The 15,718-nt window shown below is 38.2% G+C and overlaps 1 pseudogene; it reads right to left on the reverse strand.

Moving 5' to 3' along the window:
* Window positions 1-2,790: 2,790 nt before the first annotated feature.
* Window positions 2,791-15,690, reverse strand: LOC121959700 (annotated as a pseudogene).
* Between the last annotated feature and the right edge of the window lie 28 nt (window positions 15,691-15,718).

The following is a 15,718-nucleotide window of genomic DNA, read 5'->3' on the forward strand; positions in this document are numbered from 1 at the left end:
AGTTACACAAATGCACAACAAATGTTACTTTTCCACAGTGACAGCCTCAAGTCCTATGCAAAGAAAATGAAAATAAATACAATAAAATAAAGATATAGCCACTGTTTTCGAATGAGATTAAATAGATTAAAGATGAGTATCCGGAGAACAAGAGCTGGAATTACAAAAAAAACACAGATGCCAAGTGTTATTCTGTTTTAATTTCCAATAACCAACAACTGGCTGGTACATTTCCAGACAAGACAACAGACAAAGTGTATTTACAGTAAATCAATGTACATTTCATTTCTTCACATGTACAAACATCCAATCCATGTACAATATTTACACCGTCGAGTCAGTTTCACTGCTGATGGACTAACTGAGCGGCTGCTGTTGTCCTTCACATGCACCCTAATGTCTGAAAATATCCAACGTATTATCTCCGTTTTGGTGTTTTTGGTCACACAAAAAAATTTAAATCCTGTGATCTGGAATATTAAAGACAAACTTGTGCGAAAAAGAAAAATCTTATCTATCGAAAACAGATAATGTCAGAAAAAAACGTGATTTAGTCTTTAATTAACAAGGGAGCTAAAACAGATAATAATCGAAACGCAGATCTGTTTAAATTTGTTCAAGATCTGATCTAGCACCTTTCATTTTTTTACATTTAATTATAAAATTTAAAAAAGATACAAATAACCAGTTTCTCTTTGTTTCATCATCGTGTCCTAAATATGACAAAATATGACATAAAACGGATCATTAGAGTGCATGTGAACTCATTTCTGTGAGAAGAACAAAAGAAAAAGGGAAATGATTTGTTTCAAAGTCTAATCTGAACATTAAAAAACAAAAAGAATGACTGTTGGTCTTATATAAACATATATTAGCTGCACAGAAGGAATTGAACCCCAAACCCAGACCGTGTCAGTGCGTCTGAGCTGACTTCACTTCACTTATATACAAACCAGAATATCATTCACATGTACATTTACACTTTAAGCTCATACAGCAAATAATTATGTACACTCTGCTCTAGTTATAGACTGCTAAACTCTGCTCCTCTAAAGCTCTGCTTAAACCTCTGTCTGATGCTTCAAGTATAAGATCATTCACAGATTATCGCTGCTGGCAGGGAAAACCTCAAATCTGCAACATCGAAAAAAAAATAAAAATAAAGAAACCAGCCGACCTCCAGGTGTTTTTAAAATCATGATGAACTCTTATATATTGTCAACACAAATTAGACCATCTGATCTCACAGCTGAAGTAAAAACTAAAATCGAATAGGGTTGAAGCACCTGTCAAAAACATGAGAAAATAGCCCATAAATGAGCAATTAATTATAAAAAAAACAAAACAAAACAAAACCTTGAAAATAAGGGGGGGGGGGGACCCAAAACAAACAAAAAAAAAATAAAAAAAATAAAAACAAAAAAACAAAACAAACATAAACAACTGAATTGCTTAAAATTAAAATAATTGTGTTATACAATTTTTAAAAATATAATGATGATCATTAGAAATATAGTTCCCTGGATTTTTAGCCTTTTAAAAAATAATTTTCTAAATACGCCCAGACTGAATGCAATGCAAGAAAAGGGATGTCGACCCAGGTTTCAAAGGGTTAAGGCAAGATTGAATTAATATTCATTAAAGTTTTTTTTTAATGTCAGCCACAATTAAATTTCAGAGTAATTTTACAACAACTGAGAAAAAGAGCCATTTTTTCTTTTTTTTTTTTAAGTTAAGACAATTTTCCCCAAATGTTAATTGAAATGTTATAACTGGTATACCTGCCACATGTTTGCACATATTTTCTGGCAATTTTGGTTTGTTTAAAGAGTTTAAAAGGAAGGATTAGCTAAATTATTCATTTTTTTTTTCTTACTATTTAAGATTTTATAATGCAACATCAGAAAAAAATGACTCATAAAATACGCCCATGTCGGAGCATTTTTAAGTCTTTTAAAAGACTGATTTAAGACATTTTAATACCAATTAAGGCCTTTTATTATGAGTGTTTTTCTTACTTTTATGGGGGACATTTTGGGCTGCAGAATCAATTTTAGCTGAAAATTAAAAATAAAAATGAGAGTAAGGCTGTAACCATAAACGATATGGTTCCACCACCGTTGGCGGTCGGACTGCTTTGAGTTGCAGCTGTGAGGTTTTCTGCTTCCAGCAGCCAGCAGCATTCATAAAGTGACTCTGATATAAAAAAATAATACTGAGGTGATAGAGGACGAACAAATCCAGGTTAAACGTGATTTAAAAACATCTGAGGTAGAGTGACAAACGGGGACAATAACCGGTGAAATTACAAGTAACGAGATACCCGGTGAGGTGTTCTGTCATTTCTATTAAGAAATTAATTTAGAGAAATTAAAGAGGAAACTTGGCCGTTAAAATAAAATATTTTGTCATGTTGAGTTTCAGGTGTCTGACTCTTCTCTCAGCTCGTCACATTCGTGCCTTGTTAGCGACCGTTAGCTCGTAGCAGGTAAGATACTGTACACTTAAAAAGAATAAAAACCCCTTAACCCCCAAAAAGAAAAAATATAAATCAACACGGATGTTTTGGCTGCTGTAAATACGCTGCAGACGTGTTTGTTTTGTACAATAACCAAATAAGAAAAAATCACAGCATCAAAATACGGCTTCAAAATGATACAGCTGAAGGTAAAAACACCTTTTTTTTTGTTTATCACAAAAACAATCAACAACTTCAAGCTTAAAGATGAACGATTCCAATAAAACCGCAAAAATACTTCACTCTCCTGTCGGGTGATTTTTTATGTGGGCGTATCCCGAAACTGGCCGTTCCACAAGAAACGCAGTTGGTCACTCGTCTTGTCAATCAAACGATGGTTTCCCTTTGTTAAACGATGTCCCCGTCGGCCTCACCGTTTATCCGTCAGTTAAACGGTAATCTTCTGGTGAATTGCAGCTCTTTGCTCCGCCGCCTTGTGAAAGAAACGTCCTTATTGGTCACTGACGAGATGTTACTGCCTCCGCCTGCTGGCAACGATCCTACCGGAGCGTCTCGCTGTCAATCACGATCAATAAAAGTACACTTAGTCTCACCCTGCGGCAAAGAAAATGTCAATCACACCTGGGTGTCAGCCCTCCGCCTGTCCATCAAACGATACTGTCCTGAAGCAGCGGCTCAAAGTCCTCGTCGCTGGCGGCGGGAGGGTTCTCCTCGTCGCTGCCCGGGAGCGGCGTGTTGATGTGGACGCGGCCAGCGAGGACATGGACTCTTTGCTGTCCAGGTGGGGCTTGTCGCTGAGGGACAGCTGGGAGGGAGAGGAGGAGCAGGAGGGCTTCTCAGGGATGAAGAGAGCCACGAGGAAGGCGACGACCACGGTGCACGCCCCCAACAGGAAGGGCGGGCCGGGGATGAGGCCTCGCTGAAGGACGGAGAGGACAGAGATATTTTTTACTTTCATTTTCTCAAATCTCATCTGCAACAGGGCTGTAATGGTGTGAAACTTTAGTTAAATGCAGTTACCCTTTAACCCTTTGATACCTGAGCAAAGTGGCTTGATATCTTTAAAAAACACAGGAATAGGGCAACAACCAAGAAATGGCCCAAATACAGCAAGAAATTAGCAGAAAGTTGCAAGAAAAGTGCCTGAAAATAATTTAAAAAAAAGAATAAACACAAAAAGGCCAAGAATAAACTTGACCTTAAACCTTGAAGACTTTATGACAGTGGCTACTTTATTTTACTTTACTCTAACTGCAGTTCATTCAATATCTTTTTTTAATTTTAGCAGTAAATATTAGTTTAAAGGACATTTTAAAATATTGCAATATATATTGTGTATTGTGATATAGCCTTAAAATGTTGCAGCAATATTTAAACTTTTATTAGTTTGCTTGTTGATTGTTTTGAACGTCTCCGTTCACGCTCTGCATCATTAAAAATGAGGATCTCCATCAACAGATTTCCAGTCTTAATAAAGGTTTGAACTAATTATTTTGAGTAACCGGGTCATGATTTTTGTAATATTGCAGTTGAATTTTTCATATATTTTTTTTCTTTTGGCGCTGTGAGCACCACAAACCGAGTCCCATCTCGTTCCATTAATTTGGAGAGAAGTTGGACATCTCTACAGCCGATATCTTCAACACTGCAACTCAAACCAAAACAATCTAAAAGAATCAACAGCCAAAGCGGTAAGAGGAAAAATGTGTTTTTGATTGAAGGGTGAGCTGTCTCCAGGGTTCCTACAGCTTAAGACATTTGGGATTTAAGACCTTTTAGGACTTTTTTAATGCTACTTGGAATGACATTTTACAGAATTTTACAGAAGCCAGTACTGTAGGAAAAAACACGCACTGACATTAATCAGTTAAGGTTAGGGGGAATTTTATTTTATTTTTCAAATATTAGTAATATTAATGCAAGAAGTCTTTGGTAAATTAATTATTATTTAAAAGTTAGCCATTATTTTGAGCTTTTCGAAAGCAATGTCAGAAAAAAAGCAGTTTAAAGACCTCTGAAAGATTGATTTAAGTCAGTTAAATGCGAATAAAGGCCTTATTTTTAGATTTATGGATTCAATGCCTTTCAAGACTTTTTAAGGAACCCTGTGTCTCTTTGAGCAGGGAAGCTCGTGGGAGTTTTTAAAAGCCTGCAGAGGTGTGTGTGTATGTGACTGTGCGCTGCACCTCAGTGGGGCTGTGCAGCGGCAGGGGGTCGATGTTGAACTCTCCCTGGATCGGGTCCATGGTGTTGAGCTCCACGTTGAAGAGGAAGAAGATGAATCCGTACAGAGCTGGACCCAGACCGTTACACAGACCTCTGATCCCGTGATCATCCCCTGGACCACACCTGCAGCGGAGGTCACGTTATTAAAGACGCACTGCTGCTGACACACAGATTTAGCTGGCAGAGGATTTATTTCACTGGTTCAGTAACATAACCTCCTCTGAAAGATCCATAATAACACACCGACCTATTGATCCGAGGAGGAGACGAGACGTGACTTTCTGCCTCCTTTATTATGTAAAATGTATCAGGCACTAGTTACATCATTGATCAACACATTAAAAGAGGAGAGGAGAGGAGAGGAGAGGAGAGGAGAGGAGAGGAGAGGAGAGGAGAGGAGAGGAGAGGAGAGGAGAGGAGAGGACAGGAGAGGGAAGAAGGAGAGGAGAGAGGAGAGAGAGGAGAGGAGAGGAGAGGAGAGGAGAGGAGAGGAGAGGAGAGAGAGAGAGGAGAGGACAGAGAGGACAGGAGAGGGGAGAGGAGAGAGGAGAAGCGAGAGGAGAGAGAGAGAGGAGAGAGGAGAGAGGAGAGAGAGGAGGAGAGGAGAGAGGAGAAGAGAGGAGAGGAGAAGAGAGGAGAAAAAAGAGAGAGAGAGAGAGAGGAGAGGAGAGGAGAGGGGAGGAGAGGAGAGGAGAGGCAAGGAAGGAAAGGACAGGAAAGGAAGGGGAGGAAGGGAAAGGAAAGGTGGAGAGAAAGGAGATGAGAGTGGTATAAAAGAGAGATCAGAGAGTACAGAGAGGAGAGAGAGGAGTGATGAGAAAGGAGAGGACAGAAGAGCAGAGGACAGACAGGACGAGAGGAGGAGTTTATCTTTGTCACCTTGTTTGTCAGGATCAGCAGACTGTGACACCAGAGCAGAGACAGCTGGGAAGGTGATGGAGGACATCGCTGCTACGGCACCGGCTGCCCACATCATCCTGTTAAACACACACACACACACACACACACACACACACACACACACACACACACACACACTCACAAAGTTAAAAGGGAACATGTCCTGCAGGTCTCTAAGTACTACTGTCTGTATTGTGTATCACAGTGTTTACTGCCGAAAGATGCTTCAACTGAACATCTGCATCACAGCTGAACACAAACCGGAGCCACCGGAGAGTTGAACATTATCGCCAGAGGAGAAGTCGCAGAACATCTCTCTCGGTGGAAACACAGTCATCTCGCGATTGTGTTTAATTGACATTTTGAGAACACCAAAAATTTTGCGCGAATCTGTAAAACCCGCCTACTAATGCATCAGAAAGAGCAGTAACTATTCCATGTCTGAGAGCAGCTTTACACCAACAAAATGAACACAAAAAGAGAAACACACACACACACACACACACACACACACACACACACACACACACACACACACACACACACACACCACACACACACACACACACACACACACACACAGATCTCACCATGGCTCTGATCCAAAGCCGTACCAGGCCAGCTGTAGGATCTGGAAGCCCAAACCCAACAGAACAGTGTTTTTGTTACCCAGAGTCCTCATCAGCAGGGTGAGGAAGAGAGTCTGAGGAAGGACAAGGACAGAGGGACAGGTTTTTAATTTTGTCCAAACCAGATAAACATGTAAGATATTACCGAAGATCTGTGACACATGAAGTGACGAGCATTTAAATATTCTGTGGAGTGTGTCTGTGTGCGTGTGTGTGTGTCTGTGTGTGTGTGTGTGTGTGTGTGTGTGTGTGTGTGTGTTACCTGTGCTACGATGGACAGGATGCCCACCACTCCAATAAAAACAGCGATGGTGGTCGAAGAGAAATTTATGACCTGGAGGGGCACACAGACATGACCTTTAGTTTTATTAGCAGAGGGGCCCAACATGGATCCCTGTGGAACTCCTTCACTGACCAACATTTAAAACCACCGGAAACAACCGTGTGAAGATGATTTCCATCACAAGCATGTTTTAATTCTACACACGGTGCCTTTAAACCCTTTGAAACCTGAGCAAATGTGCTTGATCTCTTTCGAAAACATGGCAGGAAGGCAATGAGCAGGAAATCTCTCAAAATTAGCAAGTAATTAATAAAAAGCTTATCACAAAATTAATTGGAAATTAGTATGCAAAAAAAGAAAAAATGGGGAAAAGAGAAGGAAATGGGTTGAAAGTGCAAAAAATAAATAATGTAATTAACTTATAATTATTAATAATTATTATATATAATTATACATACAGAATTATAATTAAATATAATAATAGAAGAAATATTTTTCTATCTGTGTCACTCTCCTTTTTTTGTCTTTTTAAAATAAATTTTTGTTTTATTTTCATGTCAGTTTTTTCTTGCTCATCACCTTTTTAGACATGTTTTCAAAGTAAATCAAACTAATTTGCTTAGGTTTCAAAGGTTTAAACGCTTGTGAAAGGCGTCTGAATGTAACACAAGAATCTGATGTCTATTCAGGTGTCAAAGGGTTAAAGGCAGATGTAATAACAAAGGCAGTATTGTTGTTAGTAGTAGCAGTAATTGTAGTATTCTTGGGGAAAGGGCTGCATCGGGCCGCAGTGTGACTCACCTGTCTCAGGTAGAGGAAGAAGCTGGAGTACTGTCCGGCCTCGGGCAGGTAAGACAGGAACACAGTGATGCAGATCAGTAAGACCGTCGGGTCCTGACCCACCTTACGCAGAGACTGAAGGAGAGACAGGAAATAAACAGGTCATCAGTTAGTCTTCAGTTTAAATCATGACAGTCTGTGAAATCCACCTGACTCATATCCACTACTTTACTTTTCTTCATTATCAGGCCCTGATAATGTCACCATTGTTTTCCCATAGTGCAGCATGTCTGGTTAAAAAACAATTGTGAATCACTGTAACCCCAGGAGATTATTGAGCGCAGTCACACACGTGCATATAAAACATTAGGCTGAATGGACCAGCAGTTTGCAAGATTAGCTGCGGGCGGAAAACACACGCGGACAAATTAATAATCCCCTTAGAAATAATCAACCTGCTCTGAGTTTCGTTATTCAATATAGTAAATTTCTGTTTACTGACAGCGAAGGGATCGGCCTGCTCCCAGGAGATGGGCGCCCCCCCAGGGTTTGAGCCTCATCTTGTCGGGCAGAGACTCGGGCACGGCCAGCAGGATGAAGCAGATGTCGGCCAGAGCGATCAGCGTGGCCACCAGAACCACCAGGTTGTCTCCGTACCAGGCTGACAGGTACGCCCCGATGGCCGGACTCGTTACCAGGCTGGCTGCAAAAGTGGCCGACACCTTGGAGTCGAAAGCAGAGAGACGCAAATAAGATTCATTTTAAAGAAAGAAAAGGCCGTACTTCATTATTCCTCTCTGTGTCGGAGGATTATTTTAAGTAACCGGGTCACGAATTCTGGAGAAATTCCTGTTGAGTTTTTTAATGTATTTTCTTGGCGTTGCGAGCGCCATCTCGTTCCATTGTCAGGGTTCAGACTTTTTTAATGCCACTTGGAATTAAATTTAAATTTAAGACTAATTTTACAAGAACCAAAATTGATCAACTGATTAGGGACAATTTTCCCAAAATATTTATTGTAACATAAAACATGACTTGTTTTTAGAGACAATTATGCCAGGAGAATTTGGCAAATTTTATATAATCAAAATATAATAATAATAATAATAATAATAATAATAAAATATGTTACGCATTACTGTAAGTACAGCGTAAAAAAATTAATTATAAAATCCCATTTCCGATGCATCTTTAATGCTTTTGAAAGATTTATTTAAGACATGTTAATACCAATTAAGGCCTTACTTTTAGACAAATTAATCCAGTGCTTTTTAAGACTTTTTAAGGATCTGCGGGAACCTTGATTATATTGTAAAGAGGGCAGACATCCACGACTGATATCTCAGCAATTCACACCAAAACAATCTCGACTAAATAGCACTAATGGAAAGAAGAGGTGAACACTCCCTGTAAGAGGTTTATATTCAGTTTGGCAGCACATCAAACAGGAGTCCTCACCAGACCGTAGGCGGTACTCCTCTCTCTCTCATCCGTTACATCAGCGACGTAAGCGAAGATGACCGAGAAGGTGACGGAGAAAGCTCCAGACATGGAGATCATGGCGAAGTACCACCTGCAGGACGAGGAAGACGGAGAAAATTCGGTTTCAGGACAGTTTCTCTTTCATCACAAAAGAGGACTTACTACTGTGAAAACTGGAAACTCAAACGGTTGCACCGCTGGAAGACGCCGTCACTAATCTACAGATTGATCAGAATTTATGTGTTTGAATATAATTTTCGTGTTTGATCCATCAGCACATAATAATCTCTGCACAACCTCATCGGTAGAGTTACTTTTACACCTCAGCCAACGTAAAACCTGCATCACACACTTATTGTTAACTTACATACTAGTTTTATACGTTGCATTGTAATATAAGGCTAAATTTTTATATTTTTTACACACTCAGCACATTATGCATATTTCTTATTTTAAATATTCACATATTAGTGCAATTTTTTATTACTGTATTTCTTTACATTTTATATTTTTAAATATTTTACATACTTATATTTTAAGTATTTACATATGGGTGTTAATTGTTTTACTAGTACTGCATTTCTATTTTGTATTTATATTTTTACATACTTTGTCATTTCTACTGAAAAAGTGATGAAAATGGCCTGAAAATTAGTTTTAAAACAGAGTAAGAATTGTTAGAAAATTATCAAAAACTAGTGAAAAATACCCATTAAATATATTTATAATCTATTTGAGAATATTTTTTAAATTTATGTTACAAAAAAATAGTCATATATTTGAATGTTTCTGCACTTTTTTGGAGGGTCATTATTTATTTATTTTTTAAACTTATTTCTTGCTTTTTTTGATTTTTGACTTCTCCCATGTTTTTGGCAGAAACTAAACCAATTTGCTCAGGTTTCAAAGGGTTAAGTTTTTTGGTTCTGATCACGTAGCGTAATCCTGTGGTTTGGTTCTCCAGGTGAGTCGTCTGACTTCACTTGCGTCCCCGTATCTCTTTGTTAGCGGTAATGTGCGAGCAGAGAGCGGAGGGTCGTACCAGGGGCTGAGCCTCATCAGGGGGATCGGGGCGCAGGTGAAGAAGACGGTGACCAACAGGAAGGTGCGTCGGCCCCACACGTCAGACAGCGCGCCGATCAGAGGAGCGGACATGAATGACAGCAGGCCCTTAACGTAAAGAAGCAGAGTCGGTGACAGAATAAAAACTCAGCATCGATTTCTCCTCTATACGTGAAGATGAGCTTAAAGAGATTAAAAAGTGTAAATGTCCGAAGTTCTCACCTTCACGCCCTGAATGAGTCCGTTCATCAGGAACGTGTGCTGAGGAAACGTTTCATGTAGAACCTATCAAGAGAGACAACGTCAATATTTATAAAATCTGCACAAATCTTACAAACATCTTTTACTAATTAGAAGTAAATGTGTTTGAAATCTTTCCTCACAGATACTAATACTACACCGGAGGAAACTGTACTTTTCTTACTGCGTTTGCACAGCGAGCCAAATGTCTTTGAAGAGCACCTCGATACAGCTTTTTGGCGTGAACGCACCCTGTCCGCGGTGTCTGCGGTGACGGTGTTATGGCTCATATTTCACTCACATACTAAAACTGTGAAACTACCGTCTGTCGCACATCCTGATCCCTTGATTTCAAATTACAGCTCCAGACTAAAGTTACCTGCGTGACGTCAGCGCCACGAATCCTGGACGACTGAGCGAGACAGAATGTAATACCTGGATGATCCAGATACTATAATACAGGGCTCATAATGCAAAAAAAAATCTCTATAAACAAAGAAATGGTTATATCAGGAAATATCTGATCACCAAAAGTTACAAGAAAATTCCCTGAAAATGAGAAAAAAAAGGTTTTTTTTCAAAAGGGAAGAAAGAAAATGACCTCAAGAAAGCTTTTTTTGTGACATAATTTTAAATTTAAAATGAAGATGATTCATTTTCTGGTCATTTTCCCTTGTTTTTTTTTTTTAATTACATCTAATAATAATAATAATCCATTCATAGTGGCCTTTTATTGATTTTTTTGCAGTTTATGGGATATTCTTGCCAGGTTGCTCATTATGTTTTTTCACATGTATTTGAAAAAAGTCAGTTTAAAGCATTTTAATGAGAGGAGTCAATTTGCACAAACTAATATACACAAACACAGAATATTATTGATAAAATATACAAATGCAGCATCAATATAGTGTATAGTATAGTAAAATAGTACAGACGCCGCTCTTCTCCAGATTTTTTTAAATAATAAAAAAAAATAAAAAAATTGTATGTCAAAGCAATTTCTCGGGTTTCAGCGTGAGAAATGCTATTAAAAGGCATCTAAATATAATCTTCAGTATAATAAAATCTGAGCCTGTCAGTGGCAAAACCAGCACTTTTGGTGGATGTAAATTCAGGCTGAGCCCTGAGTGGTTACATTGCAGCCTGTTTCAGTGCTGCCGTCTTCGCTCTCGCTCAATACTGGACTCATTTTAAAAAAATGTTGTTTCTATTAGTCAACTGACACAAAAAACACGGGAAAACAGGGTCCAGGTTGAAAAATACTGCAGACGGAGCGCTCTGAGCTAAAGAAAAGGACTTAAATTAACTTTACTCAAACTTCGTCAGCTCCTCGTGGGAGCTGCTCTCGCCGCCGCTGCTCTGTATGAACGCAATTAGCTGACCTCAGCGTCCCCATCATCATCATCATCATCATCATCATCATCATCACCACAGTGGTACTCACGGTGAGCATGGGCGTGGTGAGTAATCCCCAGGCGAAGAACTCCAGGAAGATCACCACCACGGCGTGATACACACTGGGCCTGCCGATGCCCTGCTGCAGCTGAAACACACACACACACAAAAATTCACAATTAAAATCACTTTCACCATTCACCATTAAAGGGACACTCCGCAAATTATCAAATGAATGTCTTCTGGAGGGATGGGGGTTGAAACTCTGTTTTATCGAGTCCCGTGGGTCCTGTAACACAACATTACATCTCGACACATCCAAACTTCGTAACAAGTCCCGTCAGTTAAAAACAATAATCCAATGTTGAAATCTGAGTTAAAATCGGCAGGATTAGAGCTGGTTAGAGAATTAAACGAGGCTGCAAAAGGTGCCATTGTGATGTGTTCAAGGTCGGCTCAGTAAAATGACTTTTAGACAAAAAGTAAATAAATCGTCATCACGATGTGTTCAAATGTAACAGCAAGAAAAAGAAAGTGTGGTTTTTGGCAAGAAACTTGAATTATTCAGTTGTCTGGGTGAGAAATTTGTTTTCCCAGAAATATAAAATGGATAGTAGAGATGGAAGAAAATATATATTTTTGCTTTTGTTAGTTTAACGTTATAATGAAGGCTGGAAAGTTTTCGTTCTGTTCAGAAAAAGTCACTTGTTAAGCAATAAAAACGAAACCAGTTCTGTTAAAAAATGTATTTTTGCATCTTTCCACCGAATTATAGAAAAGTATCGACAGTGGTATCTATAAAGACTTGGATCGATAAGGAGTTTCGATTATGTATCAATATCAATAAAAATGACCAATCGCCATCCCAAGTCTTCTGAGGCTTTATAAAACCCCTTTAAATACATTTCAGAACATCTTAAAGCAAAAGGACATTGCTTTAACCATAGAGACACACATTTATCGTACAAAAACGTGCAGATGAACGTATTTTCTCACACAGTCGAGCTTTTTGACGATAGTGCGGAGCGAGTGTTAAAGTGGAGCACCGCACACGAAGTGACTGTCAGCCTACTGACACAGAAACGCAGGATCAAAGTGTGGATATGAACCAGTTTCTATCTTTAGCGGGAATAATAACAGGTTTTTCTAACACTTATTAAGATTACTTCGGTAACGGGTGATTGTTTTCTGCTCTCGTGTGTTATTAATCTTCATGTCAGCAGGCGAGAGTCTCTGCGATATTAGTGCAACATCACTGATGGACCGAACATTTCCGCTATTTTTAGATTTGATACCTAAAACATGGCTAAGACTTTTTTCTAATCTAATTTAAATTTTAGTAGAATTACCGCCTTGTGGTTGTGTGTCTGCATGAACCCGTCAGTTTGTAGCGTCTGTGTCGTATGACAGGTGACAAAGCTTCAAATGTTAATGCAAAGAAGCAGGAGTCGACAGATTATTGGGGGATATTTGGCATTTTGACGATTATCTGCTTTGACATTTTATTTTAATGATTGCCATTAAAATTAATTAATTAAAAAAAGCAAAGATAGTGTCAGCATGGGAGGAAATTTCACTTTGTAAAACCTCAGGGAGATATTTTATTTAATTTTTTTATTTAAATTTTACTTGACTTTATAGAAATCGGTTGCTGGGAACTTGCTGAATATAAAGTTAAAAGGTTATGTTTTGATTAAACATCTGCTAAGAGACATTTGAACAAAGTTTAGTGTTGGAGTTTCCTGTAGTCTAAATTTTGACAGAAGAGATTTTCATTCTTATTGTAAAAGTTTATCACTTCTGAATATCTGTTATGGGTCTCATTAACCACTAACACTGCGCATCGGTATGTGCCCTAAAAACACAAAATCAATCACCCTACAAAGAAGCTGCTTTTCCTAAAACATGGAGGCTTTACACAAACAAATAATATTAAAAAAATAGTGTCACCAGTTCAGTATCGGACTAAATGTCTCCCCTTCAGTTCCTAAAATATGACGTTGCATTAGGGTTGGCCTTGAAATAATATCACAATATTTAAATTATTCTCCTCAAAAGCTTCATAAATGCTGGACTGGACAACAAAATCAAACGTCACGATATGACGAAATATGTAGATATTGATACTGTGACAATATTTTAGGAACAAAATATTAACACAACGAGATTTTTGATCATCATCAATAATGTGGATTTAAAGTTAAGATTTAATGACGCAAGAATTAAAATTAAAATTTAAAATCAGGAAAAGACTTGTTTCATATCATGATATGATGATATCCAAAATCTCAGACGTTACGTGGTCTCATATCACGGTAACGGTGTGTATCGTGTATATTGCCCAGCACTACGTCAAACAATTATTTTTGTACTTCATGTTTTTCAATTAATCAATTATTGTTCAATCAATAAAAATGTGTGAAAATTGCAAACAAAATTTCCAAAATCACCCATGCTGAAATCTGCGAACACAATGTTTGGGTTTTTTTTTATCAACTCTCCAAAATCTAAATAAATTATATTGAAAATTTACTCATACAGGGTTCCTACAGCTTAAGGTAAATTCAATTTAAGACTTTTTAATCCCACTCAGATTTTTTTCTAATAACCACAATTGAACAATGACACGTTTTTTTTTGCCCAAATGTTTATCATGACAAAAACATGATTTTTTTTAAATTATTATGTTTTTGTCCAGTTTTTGTCCAGTGAAAAAGTTCGATTATCTGCATCGAAAAATAACTCTTTTCAGAGTGGAGCACATGGAAGACAATAAACATATTATAATATTATAAAAGTATCTGTTTACTTTACCAACATAAGTGGGAAATATCTGGCATTTCTGGCCTGTTTTGTTTTTCTCAATCATCATGTCATCCCATTATGGCAACTTTAACAAAGAAATGTATTAAATTACCAATTATTTTTGAAATTTTACAATGCAACATCATAAAAATGATAAATAAAATTTCTTAAAAATGTTTGAGCATTTTTAAGACTTTCTAAAGATTATCTTTAATACCAATTAAGACCTTATTTTAGGATTAATGAATTCAATGCCTTTATACAGTTTGTAGTACTGCAACTACAGTTATCTGTATTATTGATTAATCTGTCCATAATATTTTTTCAATAATCCATCATTGTTCAATAAATATAACGTGTTAAAATTGCAAACAGCTTGCAAAATTTGTAAAATCTCACGATAAAACCTGTGAATAAATACATGCATTTTTCTCAGGTTAGATGCAAAAGATTGATTTGCTACAATAACACATTTCTATATGTAAAAATCATGTGTGATCTATAAAAGAGAGCGTAAAAAAGCGTTGTTGCTGCAGCAGGTTTTGTGAAATAATGATTATTTGTGATGGAGGATGTTAAAATGGAGGCTGTGCTGATCTGCAGTGTGTGGCTGTGTGGCCTCGGTGTGTTTCAGGCCGAGCTGTTATGTAACCAAATCATCCACACACTAAGCCGAGCTGTCTGTGGGCCACATTAAACCCGCTGTGCCACCGATGGCTCCATTACAGCATCAACACAGCCATTTTGGACCAGAGCTGCTCTGTTCGGGTCCATTTTCACTGCGCTCGTGACTCATTCATTTTATTTTCTCTAACATTTTTTAATTCTTTTTTTTTTTATTCAACCTGCGAGATAAATTGTAGCTGATTTGAGTGGCTTTAAATGTCATATTTGTGGTTATTTTTGTTGTAAAAAATGCATTTTAAAGCACTATAAATAATCAATACGTCATATGTTTCAATATATGGTTATGTCATCCATGATTTTTTTTTTATTTAAATTTTTTGTTTTTATTTTTTGGAGAAAAATAACCAACAATATGGCAACCTAGGCCTAAATAATTTAAAAACAATAAAAAATGACACAGGTTGGTAGAATAATAATAAAATATGGATAAAATGGCGGGTCGTCCACCCACCGCAGCTCCGTCCTTCATGATGATCTTCTTGACGAGCACCACCCGGCCGGTCCCCGCCGGCGGCTCCCCGGGCATCTCTTCACACCTGCCGCGGGTCACGAAGCATCCTTGCCGCGTAGATATCCGCGGTTCTCCGGGTGCTTCCAGGATTCCTCCTTGTGTAGCCCCGAAGAGGCTAAACCGAGCTAACGGGGGGGGGTTAACGCCTGAATACGCCGTGTTTCGGGGCCGTTACCGTCCACGGTGTCTCCGGTTAGCTCCGCCGTCAGGTCAGCCCAACGGTCCGCAGCTCGCGCCTG

This window comes from Plectropomus leopardus, chromosome 20, assembly GCF_008729295.1.
Source record: "Plectropomus leopardus isolate mb chromosome 20, YSFRI_Pleo_2.0, whole genome shotgun sequence".
Lineage (NCBI taxonomy): Eukaryota > Metazoa > Chordata > Actinopteri > Perciformes > Serranidae > Plectropomus > Plectropomus leopardus.